Genomic DNA, 6,000 nt, shown 5'->3' with positions numbered 1-6,000 from the left:
AATAAAATTACATGGACAAAATAAAATCTGTCAATAGATGCCTCAAGATCAAGATTACTTCACTTATTGAAATTCCGTTTTTTTTCAAAATTATGAAAATCCGTTTCAATTAATTGAATAATCATTGGTTGCGAACGCAATAAATAAATGTTCAAAACCGTCTTGCCAATTAAATTTTTTGGTTTCATGATACCTTCAGATCGTATCGGTTTTCATCATTTAAACCAAAAATTATGTAAGAGAGCCAGATTTTTTGTTCGTACATGCTTCATGATTTATAAATTCAATCTTTTTTCAAGGGGAACACCTTCTTGAAGAAAAATTTTTAAGTTTCAAACTATCGTTTACTAATAAACTGTCATATGGATAGAAGCTCCAATGCGGACAGAAAGAACGAATCTTAGATTGTTATTCAATTAGCCATACTTTGAAAATGAACAAAGGAATCTAAGACAACTGATCCTGAATTTTTGAACCAGCACAGCGATTCTTTGTACTTTACCGCAGCAATAGTCCCGAAATTACAAAACCGAAAAGGGCGGTCTCTAAAGAAGGGCGTCTTTCAGAAAAGGGAAGAAGACCCTGGGATTCGAACATGTATCTCCATAGATTAGATTTAATACCATCCCCCGCCGAAACTGCAGGTATTTCTATAAGAAAGCACCACGCCTGATGTTCCATGAAAATGTCGGCTCCCATAGATAAGAAACAAATCTTCCGCAAAGGGTGTGAAATCGTCGTTGAGTTAAGCTTGAAAATGTTAGCAATATCGTAAAAAGAAAGCCGCTACCAGAAACCGTTTGTTTAGTATGCAAATGTCGAAAGCAACCGAACCTATTACTGTCCTAGTCCGCATAATTCCATGTTTTCTATATCTCTAAGTGTTATACAAACTACTTTACAATGGGGAAATTACCGAGCACAATGCCTTCATCGTGTGCCTCAAAGTAATCTGAATAATTTGTCATTTGTTTCAGGAAACGAAGCCATCCAAAGTGGTAAGTACTCAGATTTGTTAACGCAATCAAAGAATACTGAGCGCACTGCTGAATCACATAATTAGCACCAAGCAATTTGTATTACATTTATTCTACACGAAAAATATTATCTTCCCATTAAAGCGATATTATAAATTAGTTTCATTACCCAATTTGAATTACTTGATTTTAAACATCGGTCATTAGTTTTAATTGGTGTAATTCTTTCGCACTGGAATGATTCATCAAGAAATACAATACGACAGGAAGACAGATGTTTACCACGATCTCGCATTTCTCTCCACTTATCTTATCGCTTCTTGTTTAGCGAAACTGCAACACCCGATTAAATCAGCTGATATCTTTGAGAAATGTTGCTCGTGAATGATTCATTAAAGTGCAGCGTAATGGTAAAAGTCGTAATTTATTTAATGCCAAATTAAGGAAAAATTGACGGAAGAAGTTGGAAAATATTCCCAGGATTTCTCGTTTCTGATATTTATTTGCCTGTAATAGAACGTTAAAAAGGCATTGGTTTAATGACGTGCCACTCGGATGGATCTGTAGGAATAGTCATTGCGCAATTAAAAATAAGCGGATTTATTGTAGCTTCTATTTCCCGGCTATTACAATGTTGTAGAATTAATTCCAGCATGAAAAGAATATTCTCTCAGGCAATTAAATTATCTCTTGGCTCTTTGATTCTTTCGAGCTTAAGTATTTTTAAATGCATTATTGAAAATTGAAGCAGTCTAATCTTTGAGTTACCAAAATTAAAAGTAGAAACTGAAAGAATTTCTGTTAATCAAACTCGAAAGAGTTTAAATTTATTTTGGAATAAGAAAATGTGAAAAATCTGAATTTAATCATTAGAAGTAATCTTTAGAACAATCGTAAAACTTCTTAGATAGAATTTTATGGCTATCTTAAAAAATACAGGCAATGTTTAAAGCAATAAATGTTTAAGAATCAGAAGAGGTATTTATTTTAAAAAATGTACATGCATCCAAAAATGAGATAACTGAATTTGTAAGAGAAACTCGAAATAAAAATGGTCCAAATTGGTGGAAAATAACACAACAGGAAAATGAGAGAAAACAGTGGTTCAGCAGAACATCAGGAACATCTGGATCATTCTCACCCAATTCCCAAAAATGAATGCCAGAAATGAAATAAATACAAAAACAAGTCCAAATTTTAATCCGAAATTCATTAAAAATTTTGAGATTAGATTTGAAAAATACCCAAATGTGGCTATCGATGTAAAAAATGAACACATCTTTATCCACAAAGGAGAAAACTGAATTTGGAAAAGACACAAGTAAAGCGATCAGACTTTAAAACTGGAAACTATAATAATTTAAATTAGCAGGAGAATTCAAGCGAAAGATGCAAAAAATCAATAGTTCAGTAAAACAGCATGAATATACGAATCATTATCACCCAATTTTCAAAAATGAATGCCACTTAAATAAATAAATAATCAAGCCCTAATTTTAATGCACAATATTAAATAAAAAAACAAACCCAAATTTTTATTAGAAAATTTAGAAAATTAGAGATCAGACTTGATAAACGACCGACTATGGCTATCGATTTAAAAAATGAGCACATCTTCATCCACAGATGAGATAACTGAATTTGGAAGAGAAACAAGTAAATCCATCAGGCTTTAAAACACGAAATTCAAATTAAGAGGAGAACCCATCATATTTATATCATTATCACCCAATTTCAAAAAACAGTAAATAAATAAAACAAGCGCAAATTTTAATTCTACATTAAAAAAAAATAGGGATCACACTCAAAAAACACCCAAATATGGCTATCGATAGGAAAATGCAAAAAATCAATAGTTCAGTAAAACAGCATGAAAATCCGAATCATTATCTACCGATGCCACTAAAATAAATAAAAAAACAAGTACAAATTTTAATCCCAAACTCCATAAAAATGTTCAGATAAGACTTGAAAAAAAAAACAAATATGGTTATAGATTAAAAAAATTAACACATCTTCATTCACAAATTAGACAACTGAATTTGAAAGATAAACAAGTAAAAGCGATCAGACTTTAAAACTCGAAATTAAAATCATAAAAATAATTAGCAGAGGAGATCCCAACAGGAAAGTTATGAAAATCAATAGTTTAGCAAAATATCAGGAATATTTCAATCATAATTACCTAATTTCCAAAAATGAACGTCATTACAATAAATAAATATAAGAAGCCCAAATTTTAATTCGAAATAAAAAAATATATATAGGGATCAGATTTGAAAAACATTCAAAAATGAATACATTTTCATCAGCAAATGATATAACTGAATTGGAAGATAATGAATTAGAACGAAGAGGCTTTGAAACCCGAAATTAAAATATTTTAAATTGGCAGAAGAATCCAACAAGAAAATGCAAAAAATCAATAGTTCACTAAAACAGCATGAATATCCGAATTATTATCATCAAATTTCCAAAAATGAATGTCACTAAAATAAATAAATAAAATAAGCCTAAATTTTCATTCGGAAGTGAAAAAAATTAGGTAGCAGCTTTAAAAAACACCCAAACATGGCTATAGATTTCAAAAATAAAAACATCTTTATCCACAAATGATATAACTAAATTGAAAGATAATGAATTTAAAAGATGAGATTTTAAAACCTAAAATTAAAATAATTGAACTTGGCAGGAGAATTAAATCACACAAGTTCTAAAATGAATGCCACTAAAATAAATAAAAAAATAGCCTCAAATTTTAATCCAAATTTTAAAAAAATAGAAATCAAGCTTGGAAAACACCCAAATATGGCTATCAATTTAAAAAATGAACACATCATTCACAAATGAGATAACTGAGTTTGGAAGAGAAAAATGTGAAGTGATCAGGCTTTAAAACTCAAAATTCAAATTAGCAGATCCCAACAGGAAGATGCAGAAAATCAATAGTTCAGTAAAACAGTATGAATTTCCGAATTATTATCCCCTAATTTCCAAAAATGAATGTCGCTACAATAAATAAAAAAGCCTAAATCTTAATTCGAAAAATAGGGTACAGATTTGAAAAATACCCAAATAGTCCTATCGATTTCAAACATAGGTTTTTAAAGAGCAGCAGTGCTTCAGAATGAAAAGTAAAGTTTTTTCCAAATCATCAGGATCATTGACACGCAATTTCCAAAAGTGCTCACCCGCTCTCCGAGGTGCTAATTTACCAAGCAAAACTACTAAAAAGATTCGTATATAGCTTCAATTTATGTTTCTGGAAGACGTTTTACTGCAATTGAGCACCACGAGTACGAACATGCGCCTTCATCTGTAGTGGCAACATCGAAGAGTGAGAGAGAAATAAGTCTGTTCTGAAGGAGGGGTGAATTCGGAAAAGTGAGAAGGAGCCAAAAGCAGAGAAAGGGAAAGGAGAAAACAACTGAAGAGGCAGTGTTCAGTGGGATCTAAAAGACACGCGAGTAGGTCTTTTACGAACTTGCGATCTTCCGTCGGAAAGCATTCCGAAGAAACTTTCATTAGCCGAAACTTTCTGATCTTCTCGCAAGAATTTTCATCCCCAAGTGGATTAATTCCTATGGACTTTTGATCATGATAATCGTTCCTCTTGACAGATCTCAGAAGACGTTAATTAACGGAATGATCATAATAAGTTCGGTTCTGACTTTTATGTCATCCAAACATAGGCCATAAAAGGCATTTACGACTTTTTTCCAGTTTGGCTTGCGGCTAGGTCTAAAAAATCCTCAATCGGTATCAAAGCCGGTTTCACAAAGCAGTTTTGAAGTGCTATGATGTCGTAAGAGTTGTTCTGATTAATTTTATTGCGTGCAATATAACAACTGGAGTGATTTACAATATTCGATGTTGATGCGAGAGGAGTTCATGAACTGGAAGGAGGAATTAATCAACAGTAAAAAATGGCTTAATGCTCATTCTTGGCCAGTGAATCTCTGAATTAAATTTGAAAATTCTGATAAATAATAATGTGAATTAAATTTTAAAATTTTGATAAATATTATCGTACTAGTAGCAATTAATACGTCTCACAGATCTGATGTTAGCAATGCAAATTGCCAAGTGCCAGATGTAGCTCCTATCAGTTTATAAAACGACTGCCCAACTTTTTTTCAGCTTTATGAATAGTATGAAGAGTTTTATATAAACAAATGATATTTTCTATCAAAAAAGCTTGAAAAACAGTTTGGCCTGATACTAGGTCAAGTAAACTTGGTAGTCTCAATGCCGAAAGTCCCTATTGTTTACAATTGTCGAGCCTTTTGTTTTGAATACCACTCAGTATTTCTGAATCACAAAACCGATGCAGAAAGAGTGTCAGCAAAGGCTTGGATTTGCGTAAGGTTCCGGTGGGAAAAGTATGAAATTTGGCGATGTTTCGGAAATTGGGCATCCGCATAAACGTAGGAAGGCAACGTGGTTTTCATGACGGGCGTCGTCACTGACAGACGAAGCAGTGAGTAGTGAGAGAGTGAAGTGCGAGAGAAGAGTGCGAGCGAAGGAAAGATGTGGCAGTGAAAGAGAGAGAGAGAGAGTGCGAGGGAAAGGGAGAGAGATGGGTGGTTGGGTGAGAGAGATAGTGAGCAGGAGATAGAGCAAGAGAGAAGGAGAGAAGGAGACATGAATGATAGAGATAGGGAAGGGTGAGAGAGATAGGGCGGTGAGAGAGAAAGAGAAGCGTGGGAGAAGGAGGAAAAGAGAAAGAGCGAGAGGCAACGGAGACCCATTCATCTTGGCGCGCCTAGCCCGCTCGGGATTGGCTCTTGGTGGGTAAGGCCTCGCCTGGATTGGCCGGCTCTGTTTACCAGCTGTGCCGGGTTTGGGAGAGGGAGGCGAGAGACAAGCGGCGCCATTATTGTAAGGGGTTACATTTAGCTGGCCGTGGTGTGTAGTACGCGGCGTTCGGGATAGGGGGCTATAGTACCTTCATGCATGGCCCATAAAGGATTCGTCGACTATCCGAGAAGTACGCAAGAAACGGCTTCTAACACCTGACAGG

This window comes from Belonocnema kinseyi, chromosome 10 (assembly GCF_010883055.1).
Source record: "Belonocnema kinseyi isolate 2016_QV_RU_SX_M_011 chromosome 10, B_treatae_v1, whole genome shotgun sequence".
Lineage (NCBI taxonomy): Eukaryota > Metazoa > Arthropoda > Insecta > Hymenoptera > Cynipidae > Belonocnema > Belonocnema kinseyi.
This window is presented reverse-complemented; position numbering follows the sequence as displayed.